Genomic DNA, 12,232 nt, shown 5'->3' on the forward strand with positions numbered 1-12,232 from the left:
GTTAATTGGGAAAGAGTGACTCGGCGAGTCCATGGATAGACTCGGCGAGTAGAGTCGCGGCTTGACCGCGTGTTAAGTAGCCGACTCGGCGAGTCGATGAGATGGACTCGGCGAGTAGGCGCTGGGTGAAGAAAACCCTAATTCTCGGGGTTGAGCACTATATAAGGAACATTATGTTCCTTCCCCAGCCTCTTTACTTCCCTCTTGAGTGCTAGAAACCCTAAATCGCAGAGGAGCTCCATTGTTGAGTGGATTGAAGCTTGGAGAAGTAATCTTTGAAGGAATTTGTGGGAATTGAAGGCTTGGGGCAAGGGGCTTTGCTTAGAATCAACTTCATTGCAGTTGCGGGCGTCCATTGGGGGTAATATCTCGTTCTTGGTCTGATTGTATATTGTTTCTTCAATTTGGGGTTTGTGGGATCTTGTCTAAGGGTGTAAATGGAAGTCTAGAAGGTAGATCTGAGGTTGCTACCTCAGATCTGGAAGGAAGGAGAACCAGAGAGCATGAAAGTCCCTGTGTTGGTGTGTTTAGTAAAGCTTGCAAGTCCCAAACCCTAGTTATAAGTGATTAAGGCCTAGATCTCTTGGGATTCACGTAAAGTTTGCCACTTTACGTGATGGATGAGTTGTATAAGCTTGGATCTATGTTTTGGATCATTTGCATGGCCTGGAATGCTTCTGAATGGATTCAGATTGGTGGTACTCGGCGAGTCACATGGGTGAACTCGACGAGTTGCTTGAAGATGAGCCGGGACTCGACGAGTTGGAAGAACAACTCGGCGAGTCGGATGAAGATAGCCTTGAACTCGGCGAGTTGTATGAACAACTCGGCGAGTAGGTTGATGATAGCCTTGGACTCGGCGAGTCTGTTCTTGGACTCGGCGAGTCTTGTCGAAGAGTTCCGATATTCTCTGGTCGAGTCGAGAATCGGTGAGTCAAGGGATGACTCGGTGAGTCGTGTGCGAGTGGACTCTGAGTTGTTGGACTCGGCGAGTCTCGGGGTGACTCGGCGAGTTAGGTCGCAGATAGAGTGAAGTCTAAGTATGGGAACTCGGCGAGTCATAGGGTTGACTCGGCGAGTAGGGTCAGTCAGGAGTTGACTTTGACCTTGTCTTTGTCCAAGGGTTGACCAATGGTGTCCAGGGGCATTTTGGTAATTATTGTTTGTTGTTTTGAGTTCAGCGCATTGCTGGTTGACCAGTGGTGGAGATCGTATCAGTGATCGGAGTAGCTTGGATTATCTGTTCAGTCGGCAGCTTCGAGGTGAGTTATCCTCACTATATCAACGGGGTCTAAGGCACCAAGGCCGGCCCTTATCGGATTGAGATCCGGGTAGTTGTTTTTATGTTGCTGCTTTATCATGTTTGCATCCTGTGAGTTAGGATGGTATATGCTAGAGACCTGATTGCGATCGGTATCCAGAGAGATAGAGAGATGCTATGTTAGTGACCTGTTAGGTCGGTATCCTGGTTAGGATAGTGGCATGTTATGTGATCTGTTGATCTGCTTGTTATCTGTGAATTTTTTTAGATGATTGTATGTATATGTGCACATGGATGTTTGGACTGGAGTTGGGTTGAGGCGGGTCCTGCTGTGTGCAGTAGGCCAAGATACCCAGGGCGGACCGGTTGTCGCGTAGGCCCAGCGAGCGGTCCGGATAGGCTGTAGGTCCCGGTAGGGGCGGACCAGACGTGCCGAAGGCTCGGAGAGTGGACCAGACAGACTGAAGGCCCGGTGCGGGCGGACCAGTCATACTGTAGACTCAGAGAGTGGACCAGGTGGATTGAAGGCCCGGGAACGGGCGGACCAATCACACTGCAGACTCGATGTATGCGGATTGACTCAGAGGGTGGACCAGGTGGACTGTTGGCCGGTGCAGCGGACCAGTCACACTGTAGACCCGGAGAGCATGGTTGTTCTATGATAGGATATGTTATGGCATGTTATGCGTGTATGGTGTTTGTGGTTGGTATTTTGGGGGTATCTCACTAAGCTTTCGGGCTTACAGTTGTGGTTTCATGTTTTTCAGGTTCTTCAGGAGATCGTGGCAAGGCGAAGGCGTGATCGTACCGCTCCTCATAATTTTGTGGTGTTATGAGTCTGGGAATACGATAAATATTTTGTATTGAAAACCTTTTTGTAATGAATTATTGGAATTGAGATGTTTTTGAAAAATTTAAAATTGGTTGTGTTTTTCGGTCGTTACACCAAGCAAATATAATACAACTAATCATGAAAAATATTCTAGGATGCCATGGAAACCCTCGAAGGTCTTATACCACATGCCACGGGAACCCCCACATGGTCTTAGCCTACTGCCACGAGAACCCCCAGGGTCCTCCATACAATGCTATACTAATATAATGCATAGTCAATCGACAATCCACATATCATAAATGAGTCGGCCTTGGTGCCTTAGACCCATTGGTATGGTAAGAAGACTCACCTCTCACAAATGCTATGTTGAAAAGATAAGATCCAATAAGTCGGCACACAGCTCTAACTCAACTTCCTATAAGCATTATAAGATTAACTTGTCATAATCCCATAATTACCCTCGAAGCCAACTTTGGTCAACCCTGGCCAAAGTCAAGGTCAACAGTCCATGTTGACCCCAACTCGTCGAGTGCATCTAGCAACTCGTCGAGTTCCTTCGGAGTCCAGAAAGTCTGACCAAACCCTAGCCAACGCGCCGAGTTGCTTCATCAACTCGACGAGGTCACTTGATATCCAGAAGGCGGGGAAACCCAATCCGACTCGTCGAGTTGTGTGATAACCCAAAAATTTATTGCCTTCTATCCTTGTTAAGGGTCATTTTATTGGGTTTAAAGCCTAGTACACTTAAGGAATGAGTGTTAGAATGTACCTACTAGAGACACTGTGCAACATTTCAAGCCTTAGGACCACCAACAAGAGTTCACGACCACAACTCTTGAGTTTACGTCTGTAAACTCAATGTTGGCCGTAAACTCCCTCCATAAGACTCTTTCCCTTCACTTTTCTTTCATTATTTCACTTCCACCTCAAGAACACTTCCTTTATCTCTCAAGTATTATCAAGCCTTTCATCTTAGATCTTCAAAAACGTAAGTGATTCTTCCATCTAGTTGTTGTTATCCTTCTTATTCATGAATCACCCTTTGATTCCATCCATGAAAACATCTTTTGGCTAGATCTTCAACTTTCACCAAGAACACACACTTGTTCTTGGTGGCCGAAAACTCCTCAAAGTCCCTCCAAAGTGTGAGTATTCCATCTACCATCTAGTTGTACATGTTATACACTAGGTCATAGACTTGAAACATCATCAAACTGAACATCAATGAGAGTTTACGTCCAGGAGTATCTCCCTTGGCCGTAAACCCTTGTATTTGTCATGTTTTGAGCCTTAAACACTTATAGACCCTTGCTAAACTTTGGAACACTTGAACCTTTGAAACCCCTTGCCTTTATGCCCTAAAATGAGTCCATTTGGAGAGTTTATGACCATATACTTTAAGGTGTGGCCGTAAACACCTCAACACCTTCCATTAAGATGGTTTTTCTCATCCTTGTGTAGAGTTATGGTCCCTTAAGTTTCCCTAGCATTCAAACACCCTCTTATGCACATTTTACCATGATTTTACACCATAGCCGTAAACTCATGGCCGTAAACACCTATTAGTGGCCTTAAACATCCCTTAGATGAATCACATGTGATTCTAACACTTGGTCCAATTGTTTCCTAGTCCTAAAGGGTGTTTCCTTGCATGTTAGTTGCTTGTAAACACTATATTCATGAAAATACTTGCCACATATGTCATTTGGGACTCGTTTGTGTTTCGGGACTTCATTCGTGGAACTTCTCATCCTTACACGCATATTTTTTTGAATCACCCACATAAGGTGAGTTCATACCCCTATAATGAATCTTTTAACTATTTCAAATGCTTTTAGGGGGGAATACAAGTTGAACACAATGATAATTGTGTAAATGTTTGTTATAAATATATTTCAAAAGATTGCTTATGTCTTTTATAAGTAATCAAAACATTTCAAAAACACTTTTTAAGTTATGTTACTTTATAGTTTAACAAAACTCCGTTTTTAAAGTACAAGAATAACTTTGGAGTAAAATGAGTCTTTTCAATAACAATAATTAAAACACTAGTAAACTATAAGGGGTATAGTTTAGAGGTTCAGTTCATACTAGATACTAGAGAATACTATAAAGAGAAACAGGGAAGTAGATACAATACACCAGAGAGACATACTATACACTATACATGATAACAGAAAGAACATACTAAGATACTATAACAGAACGAACATACTAAGATGCTATAGCAGGAGAACGCTACAGGATCTAATTATACCAATGAATCACTAACTCATTGTTCTAAACAAAAGGTGATAGTTAAATTGGGTATACATGATCGTATTACTTTAATGTGAATTTACACGGCCTAGCAATTGTTTGTTGAAGTCGTGTTTAGTCCCCAAAATCTCTTGCAGGGAGAGCGTATAGTATCGGTACTATCCATCACATTATGACCTTAATAAAACATACATGTTTTATTGTAATCAGTATGTCAGGATGTCAATTCAAAAGACAACTGATTACTTACATTTTCCCATTACTTTCATATTGTGACAGTTCCACTTGAAAGTTAATGCAAACTATTTTTGAGATAAGATAGTTATAAACTAGGGAAAACTTCATTTTACAAATGGCAAATAGAACAGTCGAGTCTTGTACATTCCGTAGAAAGGGGGGCTATAATGCTAACTTTATGATTCCTTAGTGTATACATCAGGAATATATATCAATAAGATCCGATAGGTAGTAGGATGTATGCTTTCCGTTTCATTTCATGTTCCTTGTTTGGTTGTGGGCTTAGAACAAAAGGCATTTAGCCTACTATCTACTCGATATGAGCTTTATATATATTCCGTATACACCAAGTAATCATAAGGGGTGCCAGGTATGGGCCAGGTCGTAGTGTACAAATTCAATACACCGTTTTCTATTACAAAACTTACTTTTCAAATAGAACATTTGGTATAGAAAACTAGAAACTTACCAGTAAAGGGTTTAATCCATTTTATTAAACTAGTATAAACTTAAAGGACCTTAGGTGGTTAACTCTATAATACCTTAGTTTATACATCAGGGTTATATATAATTAATACCTGATAGGTAGTTGGATGTGTGCTTTCCGCCTCATTTCCTTTTCTTGTTTGGTTGTGGGCTTAGGACAGATTCACACAATTAACTATTTGTTCGATATTAGATTATATATATAGCTAGTATAAACAAGTGATAATAGAAGGAACCACCGTGGTTACCATTTGTACTAAAAGAAATAAGGGTTTTCTTAAAGAATCTTTTCATCAAATATAAAGGAACTATTACAATTAACTCCGTGAGTACCAAGTGAATATGTTAGGGTTATATACAACGAAGATCTAATAAACAATGGGATGTGTGGTTTCCGCCTTATTTCCTGTTCCTTGTTTAGTTGTGGGCTTAGGGCAGATACACACAATCGATTGTTTGTTTACTCTGTGTTTTTATATAACTTGTATCCATTTAGTAATCATAGAAAGGATTGTAGGTCAATTTTACTTATCTTTCATCAAAAGCAGGAAATATAGGATTTTCTGGAGGAACAGGCGAACTATTCTAAACAAAACTTTCTTACAACTTACTTACATCACTAAAATCTTATGAACTCACCAGCTTAAATGCCGATCTACGCTTTCAAAATAACTTGTATTCTCAGGAGACCAATAGACAGGTATGCGCACTGGGATTCAGAAGATGGAACAGTATAGCTTCATGTCTTATTTTGTTTTTTACTTTGTTGTCTATGTTATGTGAACCACATACTTTGTAAACACTTTCTTTCTAATGAAATGGTTGTTCATTACTTTGATTACTATGATGTATGTCTTGTGATACTAAACATGACGTCCTCCACCCCCGAACGTTTCCGCCGTTCCGGTTTTGGGGTGTGTCAAGTTGTTAGGGCCACTCGTCGAGTCCCCCTCCCTGTTTGCTTATTATGATGATTCACCGAATACAGGGACTCCAGGGCTTAGATCTGAAACCCTAAGGTGTCCAGAGGGATAAACTTTCCAACTTTACCCTCTGTAACCACTCCAAATTCTCTAAGGTCCTTATCCAAGGTTAGAGAGCTCATAAGCCTAGCCATGCATTCCCAAAATGTTAAGGATTTGGAGTCCCTCCTTTCCAGAGGAGTTTCTAGTCCTTAAAACGTTCCAAAGATGGAGGCTTTATGGACATGCACTTCCAATGCATGTCTTTAAGTCAAAATGGCCAAAGGGGGTGAAATATGCTCTAAAACTCTTGCATGGCATCCTTGCTTGATCAAAAGTTATATCTAGCCCACTTTGGGACTATTTTGCCCTGGAGATCAATAAAGTTGCAAACTTTATGAACCCCATACATGCAATCAATAGGAATGAAAGAAAATGAAGAGTAAACTCAAGATCTAGCCATGTCTTAAGATAAAAATTGAATCTTGGAGACTTACTACAGTCCACAAGATGGTCAAGTTCAAGAATGAGGGCTTGGTTTGTTGGATCTTCTTCTTCTCACTATCTCCTTCTTTGTAAACTTCTCAAGACACTCTAGCCCACAAAATGAAAGAGAATGGGGATTAGGGCTTAGCAAAGACGTTGTTAGGGTTAGGAGACTGATGGGAGGTCAGCCTCAAGGGCCTTAAGGAGATTATATAGGGTGCAAACCCTAAAATTAGGGTTTTCTCTCTTCATCTCTTACTCGTTGAGTCGATACTTCCAACTCGTCGAGTAGGTCCAGCCCCCGCGTACATGAGATGACCTCTACCCGACGAGTTGGGGCATCCAACTCGCCGAGTCCATGCACAAACCCTAAAAATTCATGTAGATTACTTAATACCTGAAACAGGTGTTATAGGTTTTATGCATGCCAAGTTTCCTCATAGAGTGTGTAAGCTTGAGAAATCCATTTATGGATTGAAACAAGCATCTCACAACTGGAATCTTTGCTTCCATGAGAATTTCAAAGAGTTTGGGTTCTCTAAAGTGAATATGAGTCATGTGTATATGCTAAAGCTGGTGGGAGTATAGTGACTTTCCTATTGTTGTATTTTGATGACTTACTCCTTATAGGAAACAACGTTCCAACTTTGCAAGAAGTTAAGTCTTGTCTTGGGAAGAGTTTCGCTATGAAAGATCTAGGGGAAGCAGCCAATATTATGGGAATAAGGATTCATCATGATAGAAAGAACCATATTATTGGTCTTATCTAGAGTATATATTTGGATAAAATATCAAAGCATTTCAGTATGGAGAATTCAAAGAAATGAGAATGGCATGTTCATAGTATAATCAAGTTGAGTAAGACTGAAAGTCTGAGTACTGATGAAGAGATAGCTGACATGAGTCGAGTCCCATATGCTTCAGCTGTAGGATCGATCATGTATGCAATGACATGTACTCACCCTGATATGGTTTATGCTTTGAGAATGGTTAGTCGATTTCAGGGAAATGCTAGCAGAGCGCATTGGATTGCGGTAAAGAATATTCTTAAGATATGTTCCTAGTTTTTGGTGGTAGTGATACGTTAAGATTGACTGGTTACAGTGACGCTAACTTTCAAGCAGACTGTGACAACATTTTTTCACAGTCTGACTGGGTATTCTTATTAAATGTGGGAGCGGTTACTTGGAAAAGTTCCAAGCATGACAGGGTGGCAGATTCCATCTGTGAGCCATGGTACATTGCAGGGAGTGAAGCATCGAAGGAAGCGGATTGGCTAAAGAACTTTATCGGAGATCTTGGAGTCATTCCAACTATTCAGGAACCGATGGAACTGTTATGTGATAATGAAGTCATGGTTTCATTGACAAAAGAAACAAAGCATCATGGTAGATCCAAGCATATAGACAAAAAGTACCAGTATATTCAACATTCAGTAGAAGAAGGACATATTCTGGTAAAGAAAGTATCGTTAGAAGATAATGTTTTGTATCCTTTCACAAAAGCTTTGAGAAGAGGCAAACACTACCAACATGCTAGGAGCATTGGCCTATGGGATGACATTAGTATTAGTAATTAGGAGATATTTTGAAACATATAACAAAATAAATGTAATTGTTTTGATGAATGAATAATAGAGAAATATTTATGAGTATCGTACTACCTTATTCAATTATTTATTCTTTTATTTCTTTTTGCATGTTTATACTTCCTGAGTACTTTTAATTATTCAAATGTCCACAGTCGTTCATTCTTCTAGAAGTGAGTAGTCAATAAAGACTGTCATGAATCGATTGTATATCGTCGAGAGGTTAAGATATTGCAGTTTGAATTGCTACAATATTCCTGAGTACTTTGAAAATAGGGATTTTAAGTATTGGATATACCTACGCTTAGATTTACTTCACGGATCTAGTTACAAGTAATTTTAAGACGATAATATCAACTATTCTTAAGCGGAGATATATAGTTCATAGTTTATGAATTAATTGTGCATTGGTTTACCCAAACGTGTCTCGTAACTTAGGTGTTATAAAGAGTAATTTAATGTATGATTTGGTTAGTAAATTGTATGACTATATAGTTAAAGTAATTCATTCCTTTTGCCCTAACAGGAAAAGTGATATATTTAGGCCCTTCGATGATTTGATGATGACTATATACAGTGTTGGGCCCAGCCAGGACTAGTTGATCTATTCAGTGGAAGTCCAATTAAGTCTTTACAAATCAGGAAATCGAGAAAAAGAATCTTAGACAACGAGATTGATTATGATCCATGTCTCGTGTATATAAGATATCTTGTAGAATGAAGGAATAGCTAATCACTTATCTTACGGCCGACAGCTAATAAGAATCAGAGTTTGGAAGTGACTTTGGAAAGCACACTTTGTTGTTTACTTCAAGGACTATACTTAAAATTGTAGTTACAGGCTTATGCAAGTGGGATACTCTTGATTTAGGTGTCTAAGCCAATAAGTAAATTGGTATATTCTTGAAATAAAAACAAAATCCTTTTTAGGTTACCCTCAAAACTAGAAATTGAGAAGAATTATATTTGGAGAGATATAGATAGAGAGAGAGGGGGGTGATAATTTATTAATATATTAGATGATTATAATATTAATTAGAAATTGTAAATATTATGAGAACAAGAATCAATGCGTAAGGACAAGGTTTGAAAATTCAAACCTTGAGTTAATCTTTAAGATAAACATCTGCTTTTAATAGGTAGTTCCAGTCAAGTCTAGTAAACCAGTCAAGACTTGAAGATAATTAATCAACAAAGTATTCAAGTAATAAATGAAGTAAACTTCAGTATAATCAATGCAAAGACAATTTAAGATAAGAAGAATGTAAATGAAATAAGTTTGACTTGAAAGAGATAATAGATTGATGTGAAGAGAATATGATAGTTCTATTCTTAGTTAATAACTCATGAAACATTAACTTCTTAAATAGCAAAGGAGGAACTTGGTACAAACTGATGCCACATTCTAAGGGCAGGTTACTACTAAGTGTTTGACAGTCTGACACTTAAAAGATTCACATGATATAGTCCTAAGAACTATTACAACATTATAGAGACAAAAATAATTTAATGCTAGTATAGAATTTTGACTTCTAAGTATCTTGATCTCATAATTGATCTAGTTTCAGAGTATTTCACATCTCGGCCACAGGTTGACTTCGGATCTTGATTGCTGTAGATTGCTAGAGGTTCACTTTTCATGTATTAACAATCTCCCCCTAAGTGAACTTAGCAGTCAGTCAGCTTAGTTGGCTTCTTTGAATATGCAGAGGTAAGCATTGTAGAGCTAACTTCGGAATTCCAAATACCATTTGAGATGATTGATAAACTTATTCTTCACATGCTCCGGAGCATCACTCTTAACAGCATTGGCAATGAACATTTGCAGAACGGATGACGGGATTATTATCCAAGACTCGGAAGAATTCTTTCCCGTTGGTCTTCTTTCTCAGATAGATGTATTCAAGTTCCGGTTCTTTAATCAGACCTTCTACTAGAATTTGGGCTTCAATCAGTTCACATGAAATTTTCGCCAACACTTTTTCAGTTCCAAAAAAGTGTGCGAACTCGATGTCAGATCTGCATAATTCAGCTACATAATCCCTCAAGAAGTTAATTGCAACACTGTAAGCTCCGATGTTTAGTTAATCATTTTGACAACTTAAAAAATGAGCAGCAATTATGAGAATATTGTTAGGGTTGATAGATGGAAAATCTGCGTTTGTGATGGTCATTGTTAACACGTTGTCACGTGCGTATTAAATAAATAAAAATAGCACTGTTGGTTGCACTAAAAATATAGCACATGGAAGCAGGGTCGAATCCTCATGGACATAGCCTAATGGTCAATGCCTGCTTGCAGTCAAGAAACAGAAATATAAAAGGGGGGGTTTTCAATTAAACTAAATAAACCAAAACTTGTAGTGATATTAAATTTAAACGAAAACCAATATTAAAAACAGTTTCAGTTCTGCTGTGACTTTCTAATCATGCAATTAGTCCAGGTCTGATTATTTGAGATGCGTTCTATCTAAGTTGGTACTGAGAAAAAATAACAAGCTCTTGTATAATCTCTTTTACCTAAATTTGTTAACCAAAAAATGCTCTTTCAATTAACCCTAACTTTTTACTGTTCAATTAAACAAGATCTTAACCAAATCTTAAAAATTGCATTAAGATCTTAGTAAATATTCCCAACAACACCCAATACTTCTCACAAGCTCGGAAACGTAAAGATATGAGTTTTAGAGTTTATATCAGAGTTAAATCCCAAAGCGGAACCAATATGATACTTGTTACTTATTACCAATTAATTAGAATAATTACGGATTCTATTAAGTTAATAACTAGAATGATTAAACCCTAATTAGGTGATCATACTAACAAGAATTTAAAACCTACCATTCATTAAGAACAAAACTGAAGAATCTAGATAGAAACACAAGTCAAAAACTAGATTTAATGATCAATCAAATGAAAAGTACTAGTCTAATGCAAAACTGAAAACTAAGGTTTTAGCCAATCATGGCTAAAATCTAATAAAAACAGATGAAAAGAGACATCAAACAACTAATCTTACTAATCTAATTGAAGGAGATAATCCACAGTCTTCAGATCTTTAGAAATCGCTAAAATCAGAGAAACGCCTCCAAAATCGTATTTTCGTCGTCCGGAACTTCAGGAATCGACTAGGGTACCAAATCCCCCTACTGGAATGTCATTCGAATCATTTTATAAGCCCAGCAGGAAAAACGAAAATACATGTGATTGCATGTAGCAAGGTAACAATTACATGTTTTTGGAACTTTTTGGAACAGAAAACGCGTCTTGTGCCTTTTTAAGGAAGTAGAATGCTATTTTGGAACTTTTTGGAAAAGATGTGATCGCATAAGGAAAAGTTGCAATCACATGTTTTCATTTTTTTCTCCCAGATGAATTTTTGGCATGAAAAAACCTCGAAGACAAGTCACGACCAGAAATGCGGTCGCATAAAGGCTCCATGCGATCGCATGGACAAGATTTGTGATCGCATGTTTTTCCTAAGTCGTCCAAAATTTCGTCTAGTTTTCAGAACATTTTGAATCTCATCAATAATAGGTACGGTTCATGAGATATGGTCAAAATACTGATAGGGGGTCAAAGCTGTCAGCAACATCCTTTAGCTTCAGATTGTAGAATCTATCTTCGTGTGATCAATTCGATCAATGTTTCTTGAACAAAACATTGTCACACCCCAAAACCATGAACATCGGAAACGTTCTGGGGCGGAGGACGTCATGTACAGTATCACAACAATGAATAGTAGTAAACAAGCAACAACATCATCCATTGCATTAATAATATAATTTCATACAATTGTGTTCTGTCAAGTTATATAGACACCAAAATATACATAACAAAATAAAAAACGAGTCTTGAACGAACTCCATCTTCTCAAAACCTGGCACCTGTACCTGTCTACAGGTGACCTGAGAATACAAGTTATTTTGAAAGTGAGTATCAGCTTGAAGCTGGTGAGATCATAAGTATATTAGTGTCTGTGTTTGTATGAAAGCATTTGTAAGATGTTTTGTTAGGTGTTTTGTAAAATGTTTGAACTCTCCTAGAAAACCCTATGTTTTCTACTAATTGTAGCCTTCTACCAAGGCATCTATTATATGTGTGTGTCTCTTGTAAGA

The sequence above is a fragment of the Lactuca serriola genome, chromosome 9 (genome assembly GCF_051521515.1).
Source record: "Lactuca serriola cultivar US96UC23 chromosome 9, Lser_US96UC23_V15, whole genome shotgun sequence".
NCBI classification, from domain to species: domain Eukaryota; kingdom Viridiplantae; phylum Streptophyta; class Magnoliopsida; order Asterales; family Asteraceae; genus Lactuca; species Lactuca serriola.